The sequence below is a fragment of the Rattus norvegicus genome, chromosome X (assembly GCF_021556685.1).
Source record: "Rattus norvegicus strain SHRSP/BbbUtx chromosome X, alternate assembly SHRSP_T2T, whole genome shotgun sequence".
Classification (NCBI taxonomy): Eukaryota; Metazoa; Chordata; class Mammalia; order Rodentia; family Muridae; genus Rattus; species Rattus norvegicus.
Window position 1 is genome coordinate 56986168 of NC_141554.1, and position 27865 is coordinate 57014032.

The 27865-nt window shown below is 38.8% G+C and overlaps 1 protein-coding gene and 1 long non-coding RNA gene across 10 annotated transcripts in view; one reads left to right on the plus strand and one right to left on the minus strand.

The window, feature by feature from the left end:
• The window catches only part of Dmd (dystrophin), a 2349574-nt gene that overhangs the window by 1999938 nt on the left and 321771 nt on the right, over positions 1 to 27865 (plus strand).
• On the minus strand, positions 6418 to 6998 carry LOC147998228 (uncharacterized). The gene is made up of 2 exons (XR_015646973.1): positions 6827 to 6998; positions 6418 to 6567 (listed from the first exon to the last, which is right to left on the minus strand). It is a non-coding gene; the product is annotated as an uncharacterized LOC147998228 (long non-coding RNA).

Sequence of the window (27865 nt, forward strand, 5' to 3'; positions counted from 1 at the left end):
AGGTACTGTAGGGGAATAGGACTGAAGCCCTGGGGGCCAGCAGAAAGAATGGAAACAGGCAATCTAGGCAGGTACAATGTAGGGGACCCTCCAGAATGTTCCAGAGACCTGGGAGGTGAGAGATTCTCAGGACTCAAAGGAAGGGACCTTAGATGAAATGTCCTACAGTGGGGAATGGGAACTTGTAGAGCCTACCTCCAGCAGAAAGACAGGACATCAAGTGAGGGATGGGGTTGTCATTCCACAGTCAGAAACTGACACAGAATTGTTTTTGTCTGAAAGAACTGGAGAAGACACTAGGAAAAAGAAGGTCCAATGACAGGCCCAAAGTGGGATGCAACTCAGGGGGAGACCCCAAGGCCTGACACTATTACTGATGCTATGGTGTGCTTACAAACAAGGTCCTATCGTGACTGTCCTCCAACTGGCCCAACAAGCAGCTCAAAGAGTCAGATGTAGATATTTACATCCAACCAATGGACAGAAGGTGGGGGGACCCCTGTGGTTGAATTAGGGAATAGCTGGAAGAAAGTGAGGAGGAAGACCAGCAGTCTCAACTAACCTGGACCGCTGAGATCTCTGAGACACTGAGCCACTAACCAGGCAGCATACACCAGCTGAGATGAGACCCCAACACATATATAGCAGAGGACTGCTTGGTCTGGGTTCAGTCAGAGAAGACTAGCCCTTGAGATATTGGAGACCCAGAGAGTGGGGAGGTCTGGTGGGGTGGGTATGTGAGTGGGGGCATCCTCTTGGAGACAGGGAAGGGGAGAAGGTGTGGGATTTGGGAGAGTGAGAGGGTGGACGAGGATAGGGATAAAGTCTGGAGTGTAAAAAAATAAAGAATAAATTAAGAAAAATTGGAGAAAAAAAGAAAGTAGTCCTCCAAAATTATTTGTGATTTTTTGCACCACCCTCATGTTTACTGAGATCATTAATATTCATTGTCAGCGTAACTGCATTTAGACCTCTGGGTATGTTTATGATGGCATTTCCAGAGAGATCTAAGTGGAATTTGAAGACTCACACTAAGTCTTTACAGGCAGGTCCCATGAAGTGAGGTCCTAGACTCAATAGAAAGGAGGAAGTAAGCTGAACACCACAATTCATCTCTCTCTGTGCCCACAGTCATATGGGCACAATGTTACCCACCACCCCATACTCCTGGTGCCATGCTTTGCCTGCTCTAATGGACCATGCCCTCAAACTCTGAGCCAGAATACCATTTTCCTCTGTGCAGTTTTTGTCAGGGATTCTGTCACAGTAATGAACAGACTAACTAACGTAGTTACCTAGCTGACAACGTGAACACGATGCCACATATGATACCATGTAGGGCACAGTATTTCCTCTGTTATATACCTGACTATGACCAAACTTCTTAATAAATAACTATCTTGGCTAATGAAGATACAATGTAAAAGATCAGGGCTGGATTCCTGTTCTTTCCCAGAAAAATAATTCCCAAGCTTATATTTTAAGGTTGACTCTTCATTTAAGAACAGCAAGGGGGGCTGGAGAGATGGCTTAGTGGTTAAGAGCACTGACTGCTCTTCCAGGGGTCCTGAGTTCAATTCCCAGCAACCACATGGTGGCTCACAACCATCTGTAATGGGATCTGATGCCCTCTTCTGGTGTGTCTGAAGACAGCTACAGTGTACTTATATATAACAAATAAATAAATCCTAAGAAAAAGAACAGCAAGTTATACTATCACTGGTAAAAAGAAGGATATTAGAATACCTTTGGTGGTGATTGTTTCATTATATTTGGTATTATCCTATTTTTAAATTTAACAACATTCTTTTGGATCTGTCTGCTGGTAAACTGTTTTGTGCATAGCAGTAATGTTAAGAGGAAATTGGGAGTCATGGAACTACTGGCAAATCTGTTCTTTAGTTCAATAAAATTACACTGTAAAAGAAACTACATATTGAGTGTTAATAAAATAATAAGATGAAGGATCATAGGAAAATTTAATTGAAACTTAAGGTAGTTTGCCTTTAAATATTCAAAAGATAACTTTGGGTTGTAACAGCACAGTATAAAATGAAGTATTATTTGTATTTCAACATTTGTGGAATTCTAGGACCGCAGCGTCATGATTTTTGTGTTGGTATTAGTAATTAAAACCTATAGTAAACCATCTACAGATTCTACATTTCTTGAATTAAAAGGCTTCAAATATCATTTTGTAATGCATATGGGAAAAATAGCATTTTGTAATGCACATAGGGTGTCCACAGAGGGCAATAGAGGGCGCTAGATCCCCTGGAGCTGGAGTTACATGGAATGTGGATGCACAAAACGTGTACTGCAGTCCTCTGCAAGAGCCGCAATCACATTTAGATATTGAGCCGTCTTTCCAGCCTGGGAACAAATTTTAAATATAGATTGATACCACATCCCAATTTTCTAAATGTTTTCTAGTTGTTTCTTAGTAATCTGAACCTGTTTAGTCTATGTCTTTTCTGTTTTACATAGCTGTGGGTGGTTTTATACAAGCTCAGGGAAGGTGGTTCTTTAAAAGCTAAGAAGTTTTTTTTTTCTTATTACATTTCTTTTTTTTTTTTATTAACTTGAGTATTTCTTATATACATTTCAAGTGTTATTCCCTTTCCCGGTTTCCGGGCAAACATCCCCCTCCCCCCTCCCCTTCCTTATGAGTGTTCCCCTCCTAACCCTCCCCCCATTGCCGCCCTCCCCCCATAGTCTAGTTCACTGGGGGTTCAGTCTTAGCAGGACCCAGGGCTTCCCCTTCCACTGGTGCTCTTACTAGGATATTCATTGCTACCTATGGGGTCAGAGTCCAGGGTCAGTCCATGTATAGTATTTAGGTAGTGGCTTAGTCCCTGGAAGCTCTGGTTGCTTGACATTGTTGTACTTTTGGGGTCTCGAGCCCCTTCAAGCTCTTCCAGTTCTTTCTCTGATTCCTTCAACGGGGGACCTATTCTCAGTTCAGTGGTTTGCTGCTGGCATTCGCCTCTGTATTTGCTGTATTCTGGCTGTGTCTCTCAGGAGCGATTCTACATCCGGCTCCTGTCGGTCTGCACTTCTTTGCTTCATCCATCTTGTCTAATTGGGTGGCTGTATATGTATGGGCCACATGTGGGGCAGGCTCTGAATGGGTGTTCCTTCAGTCTCTGCTTTAATCTTTGCCTCTCCCTTCCCTGCCAAGGGTATTCTTTTTCCTCATTTAAAGAAGGAGTGAAGCATTCACATTTTGATCATCCGTCTTGAGTTTCGTTTGTTCTAGGCATCTAGGGTAATTCAAGCATTTGGGCTAATAGCCACTTATCAATGAGTGCATACCATGTATGTCTTTCTGTGATTGGGTTAGCTCACTCAGGATGATATTTTCCAGTTCCAACCATTTGCCTACGAATTTCATAAACTCGTTGTTTTTGATAGCTGAGTAATATTCCATTGTGTAGATGTACCACATTTTCTGTATCCATTCCTCTGTTGAAGGGCATCTGGGTTCTTTCCATTTTCTGGCTATTATAAATAAGGCTGCGATGAACATAGTGGAGCACGTGTCTCTTTTGTATGTTGAGGAATCTTTTGGGTATATGCCCAAGAGAGGTATAGCTGGATCCTCAGGCAGTTCAATGTCCAATTTTCTGAGGAACCTCCAGACTGATTTCCAGAATGGTTTTACCAGTCTGCAATCCCACCAACAATGGAGGAGTGTTCCTCTTTCTCCACATCCTCGCCAGCATCTGCTGTCACCTGAGTTTTTGATCTTAGCCATTCTCACTGGTGTGAGGTGAAATCTCAGGGTTGTTTTGATTTGCATTTCCCTTATGACTAAAGATGTTGAACATTTCTTTAGGTGTTTCTCAGCCATTCGGCATTCCTCAGCTGTGAATTCTTTGTTTAGCTCTGAACCCCATTTTTAATAGGGTTATTTGTTTCCCTGCGGTCTAACTTCTTGAGTTCTTTGTATATTTTGGATATAAGGCCTCTATCTGTTGTAGGATTGGTAAAGATCTTTTCCCAATCTGTTGGTTGCTGTTTTGTCCTAACCACAGTGTCCTTTGCCTTACAGAAGCTTTGCAGTTTTATGAGATCCCATTTGTCGATTCTTGATCTTAGAGCATAAGCCATTGGTGTTTTGTTCAGGAAATTTTTTTCAGTGCCCATGTGTTCCAGATGCTTCCCTAGTTTTTCTTCTATTAGTTTGAGTGTGTCTGGTTTGATGTGGAGGTCCTTGATCCACTTGGACTTAAAAAAGCTAAGAAGTTTTAAACTATTTTCTACTACCTTTAATGGAGTAGGTGATTCCAGTAAAGGGGGATGCTCAGAAATGCTCATTGGAAACCGCCATGTGTATTTAGCAAGGCACCAATTTTCAGTCAGTGTTTGCTCAGATACCAATTTCTTTTCATTTTGAGTCTTCAATGCATCCCTGATTGATCATGGCCTATGCCTGACTTCTATGTGTCTGTCTCACAGTACTGATTATTTATAACACTTTGAATATCACTCCTACTTATAGACATTAATTTTCTCATCCTGTGGTATTATTATAATTATGGTTTATCTCTTAAGCACAACTGAAGTGTTGGTTTAAATCAGTACATCTCTCAGCAGTCAATGCTTCCCAGAACTCTCAGGGTTTCTAAGTGTGATGGCCATTCTTCCAGGAATAGTGCCGACTCTCTCCAGTAGCATGCATTTCTTTCTAATTGACATTATTTCACACTCTCCATTTTCTTTACTATGGAAAAGTGTAATTTCATTGGTACTTTGCCAAGGATCCTGCTCTGTTCATAATAATGTTCTGCTCCTACTCTCTACATTGAGAAATGTCTATTCCATGCATCCGTTACATAAATGGCAATTTGAAAGCACTTTACCACAGCTGGATGTTTTTTCTTGATTCTTTTCTTGATATCATTTGTCCGGATTTTTCCTTTCTGTTTCTTTGTACGTGTGTGTCTCCTTTCTTCCGGTATGCATGGTTCCTTTTGCGTTTTCTGCATTTAAATGTAAATGGATGACTACACCTTTTATTTGACTTCATCCCTCAACCATGATGGAATTCCAGATTTTGGATTTTGTTACCGCTTGAACCTGATGTCTAACTTGACCATCCAAATGCATTTTGTAATTCTCAGATAGTCACCCTCCCGGTGACTGATTTTTCCAATCTCTTCAAGACATCTGTGCAGTGTTATGGATTATATCGACCACACTTTGTTTGTGTTCAAATTTGCAGAATGTAATTCACAGAATATATATTGAGTAATAAATAAATGCATCTATATGGTCGATGGAGGTAGAGAGAAGATTTGTATTGTTATGCAGCAGGTGCCTGGACAAATGAAGTGTAGAGAAAAGAAGCTTGCCATGTCAGAGCTGTGACTAGAAAACACAGAAACTCTGGAACTTTTATAAATTTGTATCTTCCCAATTCAGCCACATATAAGAAATGAAAAACTGAAATATTATATAGAGACGCCTTAAATTTTATACCATACTGATGTGTTGCTTTGCTTAAGCATACAGCTTTGAGATTTCTATACTCTGTATATTTTTCCATATAACCATCTGAGCCTTTTTCTCCTTGGAGTTACTTTAGACACTGGAGAGAGGACTGTCTACATATGTCAAGAAAGAAATGGGGCAATAGAAAAGGAAAGAGGCAAAGAGAGAGAGAGAGAGAGAGAGAGAGAGAGAGAGAGAGAGAGAGAGAGAGAGAGAGAGAAAGAAATCTGCTGTTATAGTATTCAAAATCCTTATCTGGCATATGAAATAAAAATAAGCTATTTTAGGTATGAATGTAAACAATGATTCAAAAAAGAATTTTCAGAAATGCAAAGATGGATGTAATCACAAAAGATGTTGTCACTCATAATATCTTCTACCATATGAATAGATTTCGGTGACTTCTCTTTTTCTCAGAATTGTACTTGATGTGTGTGTGTGTGTGTGTGTGTGTGTGTGTGTGTGTGTGTGTGTGCGCGCGCGCGCACGTGTACTTAAAGACTTGCTTTCCTTTTCTTACCCAGTATTGGGAAGCACACCATTTGCATTTGCTAAATGCTTAACAAAGAAGTTCCTTGATATCTAACTTGGAGTTTCTCATTTTGAATGAATTGATGTAGGCAGGTTTTATGCATAAAATTGGGGTTTAGTTTTGTATTGTTCCTATTTCAACACTCTACATTTTGTAGCATAAATGATCTACATATAAACTTTTTTTCATTGTGTGCTTGATTTTATTTTTACTATGTTTGAATATTAGTTGGTGCCATAATCGACTTCATATTTGACCACTGGCCAGTATGGGGCAAGATGTTTTTTGAAGTCCTACCTAGCCCATCTAGCTTTTCATCTACCCCACTTAAAGGAGATGGAGTCCTCCTCTGTCACTTGGTTGTATATAGATCATGTTTTCTTGCAGCGATGTTGGCGGGGTTTCACTGGCCTTCCCCTCTTGGCTTTTGATGCAGTGCTCTTAGTTCTGGAAGGAGCCTTTCTCTCCGAAGTGCCTTGAGTCTGGTCACTTTTTGACTTTTCCACCTTCTTAGCCTTCTTTACAGGACGGCTGGAAACCTGGAAAGACCACAGAGAGAAAACAGAAAGGCTTAGGTTTTGAAGAATAAGATGGAGGAGAGACAGAAGGAGGAATTTAATAGAAAATGAAGCAGTCAGGTTAGGGGTGTGTGTGTGTGTGTGTGTGTGTGTGTGTGTGTGTGTGTGTGTGTGTGTGTGTGTGTGTGTCCCTATGTGCTAGGCAGGTGAGGGCTCAAGAGAAGATATGAGGGTAGGATTCAAGGGCAAAAACAGAAAAAAAAAACCTTGCATAGCTCACCATGGATTTCTTCTTCAGTTCAGTGCAGACTTTCCTCTTTGTAGGATTGCTATTTATCCTGCCATGGGAATCTGGACTGCTTTGTTCGTCTTCTCCATTAGGAGCAGGCAGCTTAGTAGCTGCCTTCCACATGGTAGCGACTCTGAGGAATGTACCTTAGCCTTCCTAAACTGGCATATACATACCCTCCGCAGACAATGACTGACCACACCCTACATTATTACATAAGCAAGCCCAGGAGGGAGAGGTCATTTTTTCCTTAGATATTTTTTATTTGAATTTCAAATGTTACCCCATCCTGATTTCCCATCCTTAAACCACCATCCCATTCCCTTCTGCCTTCTTCTATGAGGGTGTCCACCACAGAACCTCCAACTCCTACCCACTTTGCTGCTCAGACATTTCCCAACACTGGGCATCAAGCCACAGCAGGAGGGCTTTTCCTCCCATTGGTGCCCAAGAAGGCCATTCTCTGCTACATATGCAGTTGGAGCCATGGATCTGTCCATGTGTAGTCTTTGGGTGGTGGTTTAGTCCCTGGAAGCTCTGGATGGTTGGTATTGTTATTCTTATGGGATTGCAAACCCCTTCAGCTCCTTCAATCCTTTCTAACTCCTCCAATAGGGACATGTTCTCAGTTCAATGGTTGGCTGCAAGCATCCGCCTCTGTAATTTGCCATGCTCTGGCAGAGCCTCTCAGGAGACAGCTATATCAGGCTACTGTCAGCATGCAGTTCTTAGCATCAGCAATTTTGCTGGTCTGGATCCCTAGGTGGGGCAGGCTCTGAATGGCCATTCCTTCAGTCTCTGCTCCAAACTTTGTCTCTCTATTTTCTCCTATTAATATTTTGTTCTGCCTTTAAAGAAGGACTGAAACATCCTCACATTGGTTGCCCTTCTTCTAGGGCTTCATGTGCTCTATGGATTGTATCTTGGATATTTCAAACTTTTGGAATATATCTACTTATCAGTGAGTGCATACCATGTGTGTGTTTTTTGTGATTGGGTTACCTCACTCAGGATGATATTTTCTGGTTCCATCCATTTGTCTATGAACTCCATGAAGTCATTGTTTTTAATAGCTGAGTAGTACTACATTGTATAAATGTACCACATTTTTCTGGATCCACTCCTCTATTGAAGGAAATTTGGGATCTTTCAAGATTCTGGCTATTATAAATAAGGCTATTATGAACATAGTGGAGCATGTGTCTTTGACATATGTTGGAGCATCATTTGAGTATATGCTCAGGAGTGTTATAGCTTGGTCCTCAGGTAGTATTATGTCAAATTTTCAGATGAACTTCTGGACTGATTTCCAGAGAGGTTGTACCAGTCTGCAATCCCACCAACAGTGGAGGAGTGTTCCTTTTTCTCCACATCCTCGCCAATATCTGTTGTCACCTGAGTTTTTTATCTTAACCATTCTGACTGGTGTGAGGTGGAATCTCAGGGTTATTTTGATTTGCATTTTACTGATGACTAAAGATGTTGAAGATTTCTTTAGGTACTTCTCAGATATTCGATAGTCCTCAGCTGAGAATTCTTTGTTTAGCTCTGTACCCCATTTTTAATAGAGTTATTTGATTCTCTGGAGTCTAGAGTTCTTTTTATATATTTTATATTAGCACTCTATCTGAGGTATGATTGGTAAAGATTTTTTCCCAATCTGTTGGTTGCCAGTTTTTGTCCTAATGACAGTGTCCTTTGCCTTACAGAAGTTTTGTAATTTTATGAGCTTTGTAATTTTTTTGATTCTTTATGTTAGAGCATAAGCCACTGGTGTTCTGTTCAAGAAATTTTCCTCAGTGTCCATGTGTTCGAGATGCTGCCCCACTTTTTCTTCTATTAGTTTGAGTGTATCTGGTTTGATGTGGAGGTCCTTGATCCACTTGGACTTAAGCTTTGTACAGGGTGATAAGCATGGATCGATCTGCATTCTTCTACATGCTGACCTCTAGTTGAACCAGCAACATTTGCTGAAAATGCTGTTTGTCAAAGATCAAGTGCCCATAGGTGTGTGGGTTCATTTCTGGGTCTTCAGTTTTGTTCCACGGATCTCTCTGCCTGTTTCTGTACCAATACCATACAGTTTTATGACTATTGCTCTGTAATACAGGTTGAGGTCAGGAATTGTGATTCTCCCAGCAGTTCTTTTATTGTTGAGGATAGTTTTCGCTATCCTGGATTTTTTGTTATTCCAAAGGAATTTACAAATTGCTCTTTCTAACTCTGTGAAAAATTGAGTTGGAAATTTGATGGGGATTGCATTAAATCTGTAGATTACTTTTGGCAAGATAGCCCTTTTTACAATATTAATCCTGCCAATCCATGAGCATGGGAGATCTTTGCATCTTCTGAGATCTTCTTCAATATCTTTCTTCAGAAATGTGAAATTCTTGTCATACAGATCTTTCACTTGCTTGGTTAGAGCCACACCAAAGCATTTTATATAATTTGTAACTATTTTGAAGGGTGTCATTTCCCTAATTTCTTTCTCAGCCTGTTTATCCTTTGAGTAGAGGAAGGCTACTGATATGTTTGTGTTAATTTTATACCCCAACACTTTGCTGAAGTTGTTTATCAGGCTTAGGAATTCTCTGGTGGAACTTTTGGGATCACTTAAGTATACTATCATATCATCTGCAAATAGTGATATTTTAACACATTCCTTTCCAATTTGTAACCCTTTGACCTTGTTTTGCTGTCTGATTGCTCTGGCTAGGACTTTGAATACTATATTGAATAGGTAGGAAGAAAGTGGGTAGCTTTGTTTAGTCCCTGATTTTAGTGGGATTGCTTCAAGTTTCTCTCCATTTAGTTTGATGTTGGCTACTGGTTTGCTGTATATTGCTCTTACTATGTTATGTATGGTCCTTGAATTCATGATCTTTCCAAGACTTTTAACATGAAGGGGTGTTGAATTTTGTCAAATACTTTCTCAGCTTCTAATGAGATGATCATTTGATTGTTTTCTTTGAGTTTCTTTATATAGTGGATTACATTGATGGATTTCCATATATTGAACCATCCCAGCATTCCTGGGATGAAGTCTACTTGATCATGATGGATGATTGTTTTGATGTTTTCTTAGATTCAGTTTGCAAGAATTTTATTAAATATTTTTGTATCGACATTCATAAGGGAAATTGGTCTGAAGTTGTTGTGGAAAAATCAAATAACGCTTCTTTTATCCCACACTAGTGCTGGCATTGTAGGTCCACATGAGGTCTGTGGGTATTTTCATCTCAGTCACCATAGCATCTTATCTGCTGGGCTTCATCCCATACCACACTGCTAATGGCTACTCTCTGAGCCTGGCAACAATCTCTTTACCCATCTAGTTCCCAAGGCAGATTGCCACCAAGCCAGACATACCTTATATAGATAGATGGTTTTCAAAAACGTCAGAAATCCACAGACTATGACATTTAAAGTTATATATCTTTGTTGACACATATCTGCTCTTAACCTTTCCCCTTTGGTAGATTAAACGAAGAAATTGAACATCTCTACCTCCAGGTGAGGTAATACTTTGTGGCTAGGCAGTCACTGGACAGAAACTGCCTATTTCATCTACAAACTAATACAGTCCAAAAAGGAACACTTTATGCAGAATAGTTGACTGATAATCTTTGCCAAGCCAGAATTATCAGCCCTTTGAGATTTCTACATTTCAAGAGTCTGTTAGTTGATTTTGGGCCAGAAGGCTGAAGACTTGCATTCACATGTTGCTAACAGAGGACTGCACTAGTGGAGATTTGTCTCTACAACCTCTCAGTTCTGGAAGCCATGTTAGACTTCCTATGTTTATAGATTCTGTTTATAGATTCCTATGTTCATAGATTTCTGATGGAATTGAAGACTGATTATAGTCTCAGCCTACTCAGGCTGTTTAACTTTGAAAATACATATTTAATTAGATAGTTATCAGATAGCATACAAGCTAGCCAGGATAGATTATAAATTTTAACCCTTTCTTAAGCTATAATCAATAACTAAATAGTCTGTTTAACTGATAAAATGTTAGATTGGGTGTTAGGTATATTTTATGCTGGGTGTTAGGTATATTTTATTCTTTTAAATTACAAAATATCTGGGGCTTAGTGAGATTTAAGGAATTGGGTTCTGATGATGCTAAGTGCCCTTGTTTTGTGTTCCTTGGATACTTGACCCTGACTGTTGCCATCTGCTTATCCCTGGTGTTAGCTGGTCTTGCTGTCTCTGACAGTGACTTGACCCTCCTGTAAGCCTGTGTGTCAGCACTCCTGGAGTCTGACTTTCTCCTAGAGGGATCTGGGTACTGAGAGCTATGGCACCAGGTCAGCTCTGGGCACGGGTGGAAACCAGAAGGATCCTGTCCCAGACTGCTTCTAGATTCCTGTGTCCAGACGGCTCCAGACGGGTTCCTCTTGGGCCAGGAATGTGAGTAGAAGTGGTGGTCTCACCTGAGGTTTCAGAACTTTCTGCGCTTCTGAAAGTACTTCTCTCTCCCCATGGGATCTGGGTAGAGAGACCTGTGGCACTGGTCTGCTCTAGGCACAAGTCCATATGATCCTTCCTTAATATTCTTCAAAATGCATCACATAACCTTGAAACAGGCTCTGATATTAAGTGTTGTCATCAGAGCTTGAAGGGGCTTGAGACCCCATATGAACAGCAATGCCAACCAACCAGAGCCTCCAGGGACTAAGCCACTACTCAAAGACTATACATGGACTGACACTGAACTCCAACTGCATAGGTAGCAATGAATAGCCTAGTAAGGGCACCAGTGGAAGGGGAAACCCTTGGTCCTGCCAAGACTGAACCCCAAGTGAACAGGATTGTTGGAGGGAGGGCGGTAATAGTGGGAGGATGAGGAGGGGAACACCCATATAGAAGGGGAGGGGTTAGGTGGATGTTGACCTGGAAGTCAGGAAGGGAAATAACAATTGAAATGTAAATAAGAAATACCCAATTTAATAAAGATGGAGAAAAAAAAGAAATGTTTTCTTCAAATCAAGTGTAGTGGTGGCCCCCTATAAACCTAGCATGCTAAAATAGCAGGACACCTTGGAAGAAAGATAAGGTTAGAAAATTGCTGTTTCTCATGGTGATTCTAGTTAGTTCCAAGGCCCTCATATATTCACCTTTATATTTAATATGTAAACCTTAAAGTTTGTTTTCTAAGTCTTAGGATCATTAGCATTATTTTTGTTCAATTTCACTTTGTAGTTTCAATGGTAATATGTTTGCTTTGTTTGTTTGTTTGTTTGTTTGTTTGGTTGGTTGGTTGGTTGGTTGGTTGTTCATTTGGTTGGTTTGGGGTGAATTGTTTTGCTCTTGATTGGTTTGGAGTTTTGCTTTCACTTCATTATGAGCCTATACAAAACTGAAATGAAGAGAGGCCAAATTAATTGTCTATGATAACTTAAGTAGTCTCTTATGTAACTTAAGTTGTACAGGATCTTGCCTATTCAATGTTTCAATATAATCACCCGCCACTCCCAAATCAGCCCTGGACCTGACTCTTTTCTTCTATTCTTTTTGTTACCCAAGGTGAGAGTTTAGAGTGGCTATGTACCAATATTTTTTCTCTGATCTACAGTAAGTTGGCTGATAGGGTTGATGAAAACTATATGAGTTTTTCATTTCATGTTATGATTGATTGCCTAGGCTATCAGAATATGCACACCAATCCATCTATGCTGGTCACTCTCTGTCCCTTTTCCAGTACCTCTGCTGCAGCTTCAAACTCCTTCCCACAGTTCTACAAATGACTGACCTTGTTACTGTCTGTGGCCTATGGGATAAGGCTCTAAGCTTATTTTTCATCTATAAAATGGAGAAGCTACGAAGGAAGCTGAAACTGCATGTATGGATTACGAGTGTTGTTGCATGAAAAGCATTTAGCACTGTGCTTGTTCCACATGGGGCCTCAGTAATGGCTAGTTTGAGAAAGAAATGTATGTTGTAAGAGGGTAGAAAAGGACAACAAAGTACGGGTATCATTAAATCCAACATGGAACTGGAGTTTTAGCGAGTGTGTATGTGTGCTTGTGTGTGTACATGCGTATGTATGTATGCATGTATGTATGTATGCATACATGCATGCATGTATGCTGAGGTCACAGGACCACCACATTCAATAATTTTTGGTTCTGCTCTTATTTTTGCTTCTGTAGCAAGAGAGATTAAAATTATTAATATCATTTTTAACATACACAGAAAACTGTGAGAATAAATTCTGTATCCTTTGAAACCTAGAATACTTTATAGCATTCGACAAGACAAAAAGAAAGGACAAATGAGATGTTTCCACTGGTAAAGAAACATGCCACCAAGCCTACGTCTGACAACCTGAGTCCAATCTGTAGAGCCTACACTGTGTAAGAAGAGAACTGATTGCCACAAGTTGTTCTCTGATCTCCATGCACATGGTGTGGTCTGCATGTGAGCACATGTGCACACATACACATCCAAACACACACACACACACACACACACACACACACACACACACACACGCACGCACATTAAATAAGCATAGTATGCACTGTAGGCCTTGCACACAACACTAGTTGTCTTGTACTACTTTCTATTGTAGCTACATCCAGTATTGACTAGTTTCATTATTTGTGGTACATAACTCAAGTTATATTTGCTCTCCCCTAGGCAAAGCCAATAGTCCCTCTTTTTTGTTTATCCATTACTTTGTTCTTACATTTGCTATAACAATTACCTTGACAAAAGAATATCTGCTATCCTCACTCAAAAAAAAAAAAAGTTTAAAGAACATCCACACAGATTCCTCGAGCCTGAAATAAGAGAAAGGAAGTTCACACCATGTGGTTTGGCTGACTGAACCTAGCTGTCTTTATGTTTGTTTCCAACTTTCATATTTCCTGTGGGGATCACTTACTAGTCATCTTCACCATACACTGAAGTCAGCCTCACAATTTTGTGCAGTTCCTTTGTCATGATTCTAACAAGGCCATCCTGTCGTCTTTCCCTCTCAATCTTAGGCTAGTGTAAATAGCATTTCCACCATCCTAAAATAGAGCCACATTTGTATTTTGCTTAAACTTCACTTTGGAATTTTGCAGCATTTATGTAGGAGACAATGGAATCTATGAAAGATAACAATAGCTAAAGAGATTAACTGGGCAATTGTTGAGCGCATTGTCCATAAAGCCAAACAGAGAGTCTGGCTTCTATGTCAGAGGCAACTCAATCACCATAAATGATAATCAAGCCTGAGCTCATTTCTCCCCTGAGACTGGAAATTGAATGCTTATTTCTCAGACAGCTTTGTTAGTGTTGTGTGAAGGACTGGGGAAAGGTCCTTACACCTCACCTGAAATTCTAAAGCATCCTCAAGGCGTTATATTCATCCTTGTGACTTCAGCAAGCAAGTTAAATGCTAAGGGCCATCAAGTGACCTCTAAATACTACTCAACTACTTACAGATATGACAAATATTGTTAGTTTAGTCTAAATAGAGCAAATAAAGTATACCTATTAGAACTCATGCCCCAAAATTAACAGGGTGAACAAATTTTATAGGGCAAGACTTAAAACAGACTACATCCTCTATGGAAGATTTTTTTCATTCCAAGGAAGATGCACATGGCTATTCATTTTCTGCCTCTTTCAGAGACTACAGCCCTTTCCTCTCTTGTCACTTAAGTGTATTTTCTCTTCTTGCTTTCACTTGTTTCATTGTTTTGGGTTTTTGTTTTGAGACAGGACTACTATGTAGCCTGATTTGGCTTTGAACTCATGATTCGCCTGATCAGTCTTCTGAGAGCCAGGATTGCATGTGCATGCTACAAACTTCAGACTAACACAAAAAGTTTTACATCATTGAATACATTAGACTTTCTAAGTGTGACCTCTTGGGACCTTGAATATGCGAATGACGTTTCAGGAAATGATGAGGAACTTGCATCAGTTTTATTTATTTATTTTTTTCTGTTTGTTTGCTTTGTTTTTTTTTTTTTCATTAAGTTAGAGAAAGGAAGAGAAAGAATTTCTATTATTGACCTTTTTCAGTGTTTAGGGAATGTTGCCTTAATTCAAGGGCAGCTGACAAATAGCATTTGATTTCGATACTGCATTGTGGGGAAAACACCTCTGGAATTTCCTGTGTCTAAGCAGCATTGATCCTTGGGTTAGAAGCCTCTCTTTTTCTGAGAACAAGAACACAAATACTTCTATGCAACACATATACAAACATACAACATTCTCTTTTCAAAGTAAGAGCCTTGTATACCTGCATACTTTGTTTGTACATTAAAACTTATTTCCTTTTTGATTATCAATCAAGCACAGTGGTAAAGAGAAAAAGATCAGATCCTGAGAGCTGTCTAAGTTGGCTTGGATATTTCTTCTTCTTGGCCCAAGCCACATCCTCTTAAATTCCCCGACAGTGTAGAATGGTTGATATCCTTCACTTATTTTCCATATCCCCATTTTATTGGCTGTGGTTTTGTATCAGGAGCACCATGTTGTAAGCAATGCAAAGACACTATATGGCCTGTGATGGTTTAAATGACTAAAGCTCTATTTGGTTATAGTGTTAAGATATCTGGAAGTAAGATATTGGAGGGTCAACAATGTTGTCTTACATTTCCATTCCTTTCATTGACATTGACTCAAGTTTAACATACGATTGTCATGAAATGGCTACTAAACCATCTACCAGGATTTATATAGGGTTTAAAAAGAGAGAGAGGAAGAGTGAACAATGCTACCGTGTCTTGGCACATACTTATAGCCTCAACTCCTCAAGAGACTGAAACAGAAAAACTGTTGTGAGTTTGAAAACAGACAGGGATACAGGATGATACACTGTTCAAAAACAAGAGAAACAAACAAACAAAATAAAGAGATCAAAAGAGTATATTGTTTAGACAATCAGAGATCTTTAGCACCTTTTCTCATAGCACTTCCATTTGGATACCAAAGACCTGTGTCACATAACAACCACAAAACAAAGATGGCTTGGGGAGGTGATAAGGGATGTGGTATTGAGAGAGCTAACTCACAGTGACTCACAGCACTCACTGGCAAACAACAATCAGGCTGATTCAAGTCAGAACAAACAAAAGGGATGCAGACAGGAGCTGTGCATTTCCAATTCATTAATACAAATGAAGAAGGTAGTTTTAAAACTCTGTCTCTCTCAATCTTTCTGTATATCCCCCTCCCTCTGTGCTGCATCACGAGGCTCTCGGTTTCATTCATTACCAAAACTAAAATATAGTTTTTAGACATGCACTCTCATCCTCATCAGGTTAATAAGGAAGTCATGTGTGAATTATAGGAAAATACTTGTCTATAATTTTAAGAGAAAAGTGAACTATTTTGAAAAATGTTTATCATTTAGCTCCAAGTTTTGAGCATAATTTTAAAACTGTTGATTATTTGTTAAATTAATTTTAAATTCCTATTTGTGGCACATTAATAGATGATAGAGGCCATGGAAATGGCTCGGTGGAAGAAGATGCCAGCTTACCGCAAAAGCCTGATGAAACCAGGTTAGATACCCAGATCCAACATAGAAAGCCATGTATATGGGATGCTCTCTGAGCCCTCCTATAATAAGATGGGAGCTAGAGACAGGCAAATGGTCTGGAAACAGCAGAAGCAACAATGCAGTAGGACAAGCTAGAGACAGGCAAATGGTCTGGAAACAGCAGAAGCAACAATGTAGTAGGACAAGCAAGAAATGCTCACCTTGTCTCAAATATTGGAAGAACAGAACTCACTCCCAAAAGTTATTTTCTGATCTAGATAAATGCACTATATGTGTAACCACACTTAACATACAAACATCACACACACACACACACACACACACACACAAAATAAATACATTTTAAATTAAAAAATAGAAGAATGGATAATAGAAATCCTAAAACCCAGGATGCTGTTTTTGCAAGTTCTTTGTCCACAGAGATTGCAGACCAGAAGGACAGGGATGCAGTATACTCCTTTTGATTACAAACCCAGTCCCACTATATTCTTGCATCACCTTTATATTTTAGTCCTTCTAAAAATAATTTTCTTTCTCAATTTGTGTACAAATATAATTTGTCTTAAATGCATGGCATATGTTATCAAAAAGACTCCTGTTAGCAGCAGCAAATATTAATAAATATTAACAAAAGTTTAAAACTTAACAACAGAGGAATTTTAGATTCTTGTTGTACCATAAGTACCTACACTGATCTTAAGACATTAGTTTTATCATAAGCAAAATTGTAGTAGAAATATCTTCATGTGAACTTTGTGTGTGTGTGTGTGTGTGTGCGTGTGCGTGTGTATGTGCACATGATTGTTTTGCTAGAGATTCTACTACTCAACTTAAGGCTTCACTCACTGTAGTTAAGTATTGTAGCATTAATCCATATTCCCAGATCCAACAGTGTTTAACATATGTAAATCAAAGGTTCTTTGAATTCTGATACAGGCATCTTGAGATGGCAGGGTTTCAAGAAAACAATTTTAAATATGTTGAAGAACGATTTTGTATAATGTTCTATCTAAGGTTACACAAATATGTAGATGGTGAAGATACATTTATTTTAAATACAGTTTAGTGTTTTGAAGAAATGCACCTGTATTTCCACACTAAACTATATTGGGAAAAGAAGAGCTGGCCAAGTAAAGTAATACTTTATTCCCCTTGCTGAAGATGTTTTCTAAGATGCTAATGGCTTCTGAAGCTTTCCCACACACCCTTTCAACTTTCCATTACTTTGCTCCTCATCATTTTTTTGCCCCATTTTTGCTTTCCTACTCTATTCTCTATTTCTTTTTTTTTTTTTTTTTTGGTTCGTTTTTTCGGAGCTGGGGACCGAACCCAGGGCCTTGCGCTTCCTAGGTAAGCGCTCTACCACTGAGCTAAATCCCCAGCCCCTATTCTCTATTTCTATGGATGCCTTTGTAATGCCTCAGAGGCAAAAAATCTGAGTCTTTGAAATAATGAAAATATTACTAAACCATAACACCAAGACTTCTAGAGCCTAATAGAGGATTATGAATTTATTACTTTCAGCCAACTTCCAATTTGTTTGTCGTCTCAATTTTCTAGTGACTTTTTGTCCTTTCGAATTCAGTGCACATATATGCATAGGCGCGCGCGCGCACACACACACACACACACACACACACACACACACACACACACACATTTCATGCTTCAATATTATAAGAGAGAGGTTGTGATGTTTCCCATAGTAATCAGATGGAGCATTAGGAGATCCAAAATTGACATCAGAGCCAAGAGTATCAATGATTTAGGAAGACTATTTTGGCTGTATTGTTGTGGTAACAGGAAGTTATCATCAGTGTGATTTTGGACTTGTACTAACAGGATATAAAATAATAAATCACTGGTTATTTTTTTCTTTTTTTTTTTTTTTTGGTTCTTTTTTTTTTTTTTCGGAGCTGGGGACCGAACCCAGGGCCTTGCGCTTCCTAGGTAAGCGCTCTACCACTGAGCTAAATCCCCAGCCCCTTATTTTTTTCTTACATAGAGTTCGGCTATAGCACTATGAATCCAGTGACATTTTGTATTTCCATTTGGGTATTTTAAACATTGCATTGGTCCCTAAGACTTTTGTTCTATGGTCATAAAATGGGAGCTACACTGCCTGACAGTAAAGTAAGAGAAATGATTTTCTTCACCTTTTGGGAGCTCTAGCTGCTAATATATACCCTCAGACCAAACTAGGGAGTATTGAAAATAGGTCCTTCCTTATAGATCATTTTAATCCCAATGTGTTGTACATTGCTTCACACAAGATAAGAAGTAGGAATTCTTTCTTTTAATTTACTTATTCTTTCACAATTTCATACCTATATTTAATGCTCTTTGATTAAAGACCTCCACATCATCCTCTCATCCCTTTTTACTTCTCACCAAATATTTTCTTCCCAAGTCATTGTCCTACTTGTGTGTGTGTGTGTGTGTGTGTGTGAGCATGTGTGTGGGTGTGAGTATGTGTGTGTGACTGTGCATGTGTACATGTGTCCTACTGCATTTTAAATAGTTTTGATTTTTGGTTGCCCATGACGGCACACATCTTTAATCCTGGCATACGAGAGACAGAGGTAGGTGGATATCAATGAGTTTTAGGCAGTCTGATCTTCATAATGAGTTCTAGGCCAACCTGTATGTGAAGGTGAGAGCCTGGCTCAAAAAAAAGTCAAGAAAATTGAAATACATATACAAAGAGTTAATAACTAATAAAAGTAGTATTGTTATAGAATTATAAATAGTAATAGATATTTTACAAGCAAAGAACAGGCTACCAAATGAAAAGTAATAAGAAAGGTTTCATGATCTAAGAAAGACCCTCTGAGAAGTAGCCAGACTAGATTGAAAGGTATTTTGGCAGTAAAATTCTACATTGTTTGATAATGGATTAAATGTCATGAATAGAACATTATGAATAGCTCCTGGGTGTTTGTTGGTTGGTTTTCTTGCTCGTTTGTTTGAATAACTTCTTGTGTATTTACTGAGGTGATAGACTAAGGAGAAAACAGATTAGAGGTTAACTGAAAATGTAATGCCTGTATATATTCAGTTTACTTTCGCATGGTATGTCCAAATACAAAGACAACCCTATCTGGAGCTCAGGAGAGAAGTTTAGCAGAAGTATAAAGAAAAAAGATGGTGACCTGTAGATAAAGAATGTATCTATATCACCTAATATAAAGAGGAATTTGGTGATATAAAAACAAATGATTTTCAAAACATGCCAGTGAAATGCACTAAATGATTGGTTTTCTTAACTCTCTTAATAAGATTGTCCTTTATTCATATAATTCTTGATACTTTGTACAGCATTTTTATTTGTATTGTTCTATTTGATTGTCATTATAACTATGTGAAATAGGATGTGAGAGTACAACAACAATTTCCAAAAGTTTCAGTGACCTAGGCCAACATCATGCTTCAGTTGGTAAAGATGTTCGCCACAAAATCTGATTGCCTGAGTTAAATCCCCATGATATACTTTGGTGAAAAGACAGAACCAACTGCTGGAAGTTTACCTTTGACTTTCAGATATAGGCACATACAGAAAGAAGGAAGGACAGAGAGAAAGGGAGAGAGAGAGAGAGAGAGAGAGAGAGAGAGAGAGAGAGAGAGAGAGAGAGAGAGGGAGGAGGGGGAGGAGGAGGAGGAGGAGGAGGAGGAAAGGAAAGAAGTTACTTTTTTTAAAGAAACAACTTTATCAAGTTACCAACTAGAAAAGCCGTGCTAGAGTCTGCTTTCTCGCTTCATTCTCATTTTATGGCACACTATGTGAGATGGTAAGTAGGCTTACCTCACAAGTGGACTCATTAGTGGCTCAGCCACTCAATATCCCATACTACAAAAGAATATGAAGTGAAAACAGTGAAGTAATTGGTTAGCAATGATTATCATAAGTATTTAATAAGAAAACAGTAACACATGCACATCACATTGGTTTTCCCACTGTTCCAGAACTAAAGGAATTCATTTCATTCATAAGGAAGACTATTTCAACAAGTTTCATATGTTTTTTTGGTGCACTTGTATAGTCATAGCACTCAGGCAATGTAGGCAGTTGGATTTTGTTGTGTTTAAGGGTCATCTTTGTCTACTTGTTGAGCTTGAGACCAATCTCATCAACATTGCATGAGACCATACCTCAAACAAAATAAGGCATTGGTTAGATACTTTTGTGTGGTTAGAAAAATTAGTTTAAAATAAGAGTATGTCTTTTAATCAAATCAGCTATACTTCCCAATGACAATGGGTTAGGATAAATAAGTATTTTTCTAGCATCTCAATTTTCAATGTCAAAAATCAAAATGAGGGGCTGGGGATTTAGCTCAGTGGTAGAGCGCTTACCTAGGAAGCGCAAAGCCCTGGGTTCGGTCCCCAGCTCAAAAAAAAAAAAAAAATCAAAATGAAATAGCCCTAAAGCCCACTTCAAACACTTTCTTCGACAGATAACCTAAGTTCCTAGTGGGATGCTTGAATTCTTATCTTTGCTGTGGTCTCAAGTGATTTGAATTTTAAAAATGGAATGTTATCTATATTGGGCTGTTTTCGTCTGCTGACTTCTAGAGAGCACTGTAGCTTCTGTCTCTCTCTCTCTCTCTCTCTCTCTCTCTCTCTCTCTCTCTCTTTTGTTGGTTGTTTAGATTATTGGGAAAATTCTTTCAATTCCAGCTCCAAAGGATATTGGAACTCTCAAAAGCTGTTATGTCAGAAGTATTTCAATCCAAAACACGCACTATAAGCACCTCTAGACTTGCATATATGCTTTGGTCCACAAAAGCAAACAAATAAAACAAAACAAAGCAAAACCTGCTTACCTTATATTGCTTTTGGTTTTTTTTCACTTTGCATTTTTAAATGTAGAGGCTTGCAAAAACTGACACATGTGACACATAAAAGACACAGAGTTCCATAGAAAAAAATCACTGTTTTTGCTCATATAGTAATGATACATAATCATAAGTTAATGATCTAAACCCAAATATTAGTGTTAATATAATACTGTTAACTAAACTACAGATTTTACTCCTGTTTTACAATGTTTTCACTAGTGGTCTTCTTGTGCTCCAGAATTCTACATGATTGTTCCTGTTTCCCTAGTTTTCTCAAATGCATCCTTGAGTCTTCTTTTTTCTTTCACGACACTTACACTTTTGAAGAATACTGTTTTGCTGTTTAACTGTATAATCCTCATTTGTGGCTGGCCTGCTGTTTCTCTGTGATAGTCTTAGGGAAAGAATTGCAAAGGTGACATCTCTTTCTGAGGACATCCTACAGTGACTACATTATGTTCATGTTTTATTACTGACAGGCATAGTGAACCTTGACCACTTAGTTAAGTTGACAGCTATAAATCTCTCCAGTATGAAGTTATTGGTTTTCCTTCCTTTATAATATAGAATGTAAATAGAAAATATGCCATGAATTATTTTTAGCCACAAGAATTATTAAAACAGTGCCAGAATCATAATAAAATAGCTGTGTTCAGGTCCTAAAGCTTAGCATAGTGGTACTGGACAAACCATTTATCAGTCTGCTTTTGAACCTTTTGTCTACAAAATAGCTTCAATATTTTTTAAAACAATGATTTTTTGGAGGGGAATTTGAGACAGGGTTTCTCTGTATAGGCCTAGCTGTCCTGTAAATTGCTCTGTAGACGAGACTGGCCTTGAACTCAGAGACCTTTCTCCCTCTATCTCTCAAGTGGTGGGATTAAAGGCTTTCACCACAGATACCCAGCTTTAAAACAATGATTTAATGACCTATGATTGTCAGCTTAGTAAACCAGATTTTACTGAAGAAATCCTGGAGAGTTTTTTGCTAAAATGTGAAATATCCATTTATTCACCCACTTACTATCTATTGAGATATTTCAGTCAAAATTTTAGATTCTGAACTTAAAGCACAAAATACCACTAAATTCTGTCCTAATGGGAGCTTATGTTCTGATAGGGAAGACCGATGATGTAGAGGCTCATTATTAGTTTGTTTCACCACATTATATAGTGATTGTTAATAAAACTTGGGAAACATTCCAGTAAATTCTCATTACACATAAAGGAAGTCAGAGAAAGTCACTATTCAGTGATTATCTGGGTTAGAATTGCTGTCCTGGATTTTGTTCAAAACTTGACCACCTTAAAAGTCAACTGGAGAGATTCCCAGCTGGAGAGTATGAGCACTTGCCGCTTTTGTAGAGAACTCTGGTTTAGTTCTAAGCGCCCATGCCACACCTCTCAACAACCTATAACCCTAGTTCGAACATATCCTATGAACTCTTCTGACATCTCCACTCAAGGATGAACATGATGAACATTCATACAGACAGATAGATACAGTTGAGTCTGTGAGTCTTTGAAACATTGATAGAAAGCATGATTGTAGATTTTATATATTTCAAAATATGGATGGAACAGTCCATCTTTGGCTTTTTATAGACTATAATATATGTGCTTTCTGGGAGTATAACAGATGGTCTTGTATACATCAAAATTATTAATGCATTTACTGTCAAATACTCTATATCCACCATATTGCTGGCTTCCGGGAGCCCTAGTACTCCTAATGACTGTGCTGTAATCCAAAACCTTCTGGTATAGATACTGGACAGAGAAAGCAATATTCTAAAGATAGTAGTATTAGGAATGTGCAATAAATCAATACATTCTTATCTCCTTGTACAAAGCTCAAGTCCAAGTGGATCAAGGACCTCTACATAAAACCAGATACACTGAAACTAATAGGAAAGAAAGTGGGGAAGAGCCTTGAACACATGGGCACAGGGGAAATTTACCTGAACAGAACACCAATGACTTATGCTCTAAGATCAAGAATTGAGAAATGGTACTTCATAAAATTGCAAAGCTTCTGTAAGGCAAAGGATACTGTCATTAGGACAAAATGGCAATGAATAGATTGGGAAAAGATCTTTACCAACCCTACATCCATTAGAGGGCTAATATCCAATATATACAAAGAACTCAGGAAGTTAGACTCCAGAGAATCAAATAACCCTACTAAAAAATGGAGTACAGCTAAACAAAGGATTTTCAACTGAGGAATATTGAACGGCTAAGAAGCACCTAAATAATTATTCAACATCCTTAGTCATCAGGGAAATGCAAATCAAAACAACCCTGAGATACTACCTCATACCAGTCAGATGGCTAAGATTAAAAACTCAGGTGACAGCAGATGCTAATGAGGATGTGGAGAAAAAGGAACACTCCTCCATTACTGGTGGGACTGCAAGCTGGTACAACCACTCTGGAAATCAGTCTGGAGGTTCCTCAGAAAATTGAACATTGCACTACCTGACCCAGCTATACCTCTCCTGGGCACATATCCAAAAATGCTCCAACATACAACAAAGATGCATTGTTACTCTGTTCATAGTAGCCTTCCTTATAATATCCAGAAACTGAAAAGAACTGAGATGTCCTTCAACAGAGGAATGAATACAGAAAATGTGGTACATTTACACAATGGAGTGCTACTCAGCTATTAAAAACAATGGCATCATGAAATTCATAGGCAAATGAAACTAGAAAATATCATCCTGAGTGAGGTAACCCAATCACAAAAAAAAAAAAAAAACACATGGTATGCACTCATTGATAAGTTAGCCCAAAAGTTCAAACTACACAAGATACAATTCATAGACCACACGAAGCTCAAGAAGAAGGAAGACCAAAGTGTGGATGCTTTTGTCTTTCATATAAGGAGGCAGAAAAATACTCACAGGAGGAAATATGGAGATAAAGTATGGAGTAGAGACTGAAGGAATGGCCATCCAGAGACTGCCCCACCTGGGGATCCATCCCATATACAGCCACCAAACCCAGACAATATTGGGGATGCCAAAAAGTACATGGTGACAGAAACCTGATATAGTTGTCTCCTGAGAGGCTGCCAGAGCCTGACAAAAACAGAGGCTGATGCTCGTGGTCAATCATTGGACTGAGAATTGGGTCACCAATGCAGGAGTTAGAGAAAGGACTGAAGGAACCGAAGGGGTTTGTTAACCCATAAGAACAACAAAAATATCAATGAACCAGACTCCCCAGAGCTCCCAGAGACTAAACCACCATCCCAAGAGTACACAGGGATGGACCTGTGGCTCCAGCTGCATATGTAGCAGAGGATAGCTTTGTTGGGCATCAGTGGGAGGAGAGGCCCTTGGTCCTGTGAAGGCTCAATGCCCCAGTGTAGGGGAATGTCAGGGTTGGGAGGTGGGATGGAGTGGGCGGGTAGGTGAGGGAGCACCCTCATAGAAGCAGGGGAAGAGGAATGGGATATCTGGTTTCTGGAGGGGAAACTGGGAAAGAGGATCACACTTGAAATGTAAATAAAAATATCTAATAAAAACAGGAAAGTATAATGTCAGCCATTAAGTGGGTGTGGCCAGAGAAATGCCTTAAGGAAATATCTCAAAACATTTGCGTGTGTGTATGTATGCATGTATGTATGTACCTAGAATGAAGGTTTAAAAATCACTGAGAACAAAAGGCACCTGAGCTCCATTGAGACAATAACAACTAATTTATAGTCCAGAATAAGAAAATGATCAAATTTTGTGACTACATACAGCATAAATATAAGAAACCATCTGTTTTTCTCATTTACTCATTCACTTATCATATAGCCAGTCAATGGTACTAAGCTTACATTATGTGCCAAGCACAGAGATGATTTAGACTCATGTTCCCAAATGGAAGACATTTCCTTGAAAAAATAAGAGGAAGAGAAGAGAAAGAAACTAAAAGTATCATTTTTTCATCCTTATAATGACATAAAAAATCCCATCTGCATTACCTCTTAATAGAAAATTAAACAATAATTACTTTTATTAGTCAACTTAGTTTCAATCCAAAAATAAGCCCATGTTTATGAACAGAGAGAGATGCAAAATGCTGTGGATATTTAACATTCATACATTTCCTGAAGCAGAAACCTTTTCAGAAATGCCTTGCCTTTGTAATGTGACAAGTTCAGACATCCTAACTAGGCTGTGAAGGTGCTCTCCATGGCGGTGACATAATTGATTCAGTTGTTAACAGCACAGGCCTAAATGACTGATGAGGACTCTCTGGCTGTCCCTCCCTACTGCCATGAAAATGGCTCTGGGCTTTATCCAAGCAGGGCTGCTAGATGAGTAGTGGATGTATGAACAGAGGGGAAATTGGCCCTGAGGTGGATTCACTCTCTTGAGAAAGATTTGTTGTGCTACCAGCAACTTGTACTTTAAACGGAATAAACTTTCATGTAGGAATTTTGAAGAGGAATGGGCAATTTTGAATGAGCCTAATGTTTTATCAGCTGCTTTTTCTTCTCATTGAGACCTGAGTGATCTCAAGGGACATTGGAGGTTTGCCGTTTTTAGAAAAGAGTCCGTGAGAATTATTCACAACCCTCCATGCTTCTATCTGTCATTTTCACTACGTATAGCCTACAACACCCACTGAAAGAATGTTCTCTTGTTCGCACAGGTAGATGAGGCCAGCAGTCATTGGAATAGTGTGCTTCTCAGCTCTGAATAAAAATGCAGCTGGGCATTGCTTTTTAGTAATAGAACCATCTCTGATGAATGGCAAATGTGGCCATTGTTGTAGGCCTGAGAACAAAGATGTTCATATTCTGCATGGAAAAGAACAACAGCCATCACTTCACTTGTACAGGGAGAGAAACAATGGGGGCACCCTCAAAGCTGTTGCTATTGCAGTGGGACTTCAGGTAGAGTGTATTGCTGCTAAATGTATAAGTTCAAGAACCACATTTTAGACTTGTTTCATATTTGCAATTTCCTTCTTCAAAAAGGATCATTTGTCAGGCATGTTGGCACAGACCTACAATTCCAGCATTCAGGAGACTAAGCAAGGAGGAGCTTTTTGACTTTCAGGCTAGCCTGGGCTACATACTGTGTTCTAGACCAGCATGAGTTACCGTGGGACCCTATTTCATAAATAAATAAATAATAGATCGTACTTTCATAAAGGAAAGGAGACGTCGTTGTAGTTTTTTATGAATGGACATGTTGATGATTACTTCACCACAAATTTATATTCTGCAAGCTTGCCTCTCTTCTCTTTCTACCAGAGTGCAAAATGATAATCACAAAACAAGAATCATTTTTGAAACTAAAGTAGATAGGAGGAGGAAAAGGAGGGTCATGTAGAAATAATACATGCACAGCAGCAGAAAGAATATGAAAAAGTACTTACAATACCCCGTCTATATGTTTCATTTATATTCACCCAAGCACTTGTTAGAGCAGTCTTTGTGTAAGCACTGTTCAAATTACCAGTTTACAAATAAGTATCAGATACAGAGACATTAAATACTTTTCCCAGAGTTACACAGTTAGCAGACAATTTTCCTGCCCCAGAAATCCTGCTTCCAAATCTATGATCATAACCACTGTGCTTTGCTGTATTTCTTTAGTTCATTTATTAAAGTTAGTATTCAGTACATTTTAACAAGTATGAACAGGAAGAGTTCGAGATGCTAGACTTGGGGAAATGGCTAAGGGGATCAAATGGTTCCTGCACAGGTGTGAGGAACTGGGTTTATATCAAGAGCACCCATGTAAAATAGAGTAACACAGCTATAATCCTATCACTAGGGTGAGAATGGGATCAATCTATCTACCCACAGGGATCACTAGCTGGCCTGTCTAGTCAAACTGGTGATCTCCAGGTTCAGTAACAAACCCTACCCCAAAAAATAAGGTGAAATGTATTTGAGAAAGATACCTAAAGTCAACTTCTGTCCTTCACACACACACACACACACACACACACACACACACACACGTTTATGCAAAAACAATTGAAACACCCACATGAACACATATATACAACAAACATGGATTCACACCTAATAATAAATTTTTAAGATTTAATGTTTTGTTGGATTTTTCCATATACAGTTAACTTTCTCCCCTAGCATGGGAGACCTACAGCTTTGCTAGCAAAAATATATTTACTTGACCTTAAAACTGAGTGATGGAGACCTCCGACTTTGCAATATAACACTGTACATTTATAAAAGCCCTAATCATTGTGCTGTTATACTTTGAACTGAGCTAAAAATTGATCTTCCCAAAACCCCAAATTTTTTGCCTCTATATATGCTTTGTGTGGATGCATGGTATGTATAAGCCATCCTGGTGAAGATGGTCTTTCATATCCTTAGAGGAATTCAGTCCTTGCTCCTCAAAAACTCTCCATACCAAGTCTTCAGAACAAAAACACAGGTATCACAACTCAAAACCAAAAATAAACAAAAAACAGAAACATAGCATATGATTGCAGTACTCTTATTTAAAATATAATTTTATAGAACAAACGAGGAACTCCTAACCTCATGCATGAGTGATGCTTGCAAATGGGACAATTTGTTTCTCCTCTGCATTGGCACCAGAGGTGGCAAATGCTGAGCTGTCAGATTCAATGCATTTTTGCTGGGTTAGGACCGCAAGGGCTTTCCAGGGGATCAAGCTCTCTGCTGTA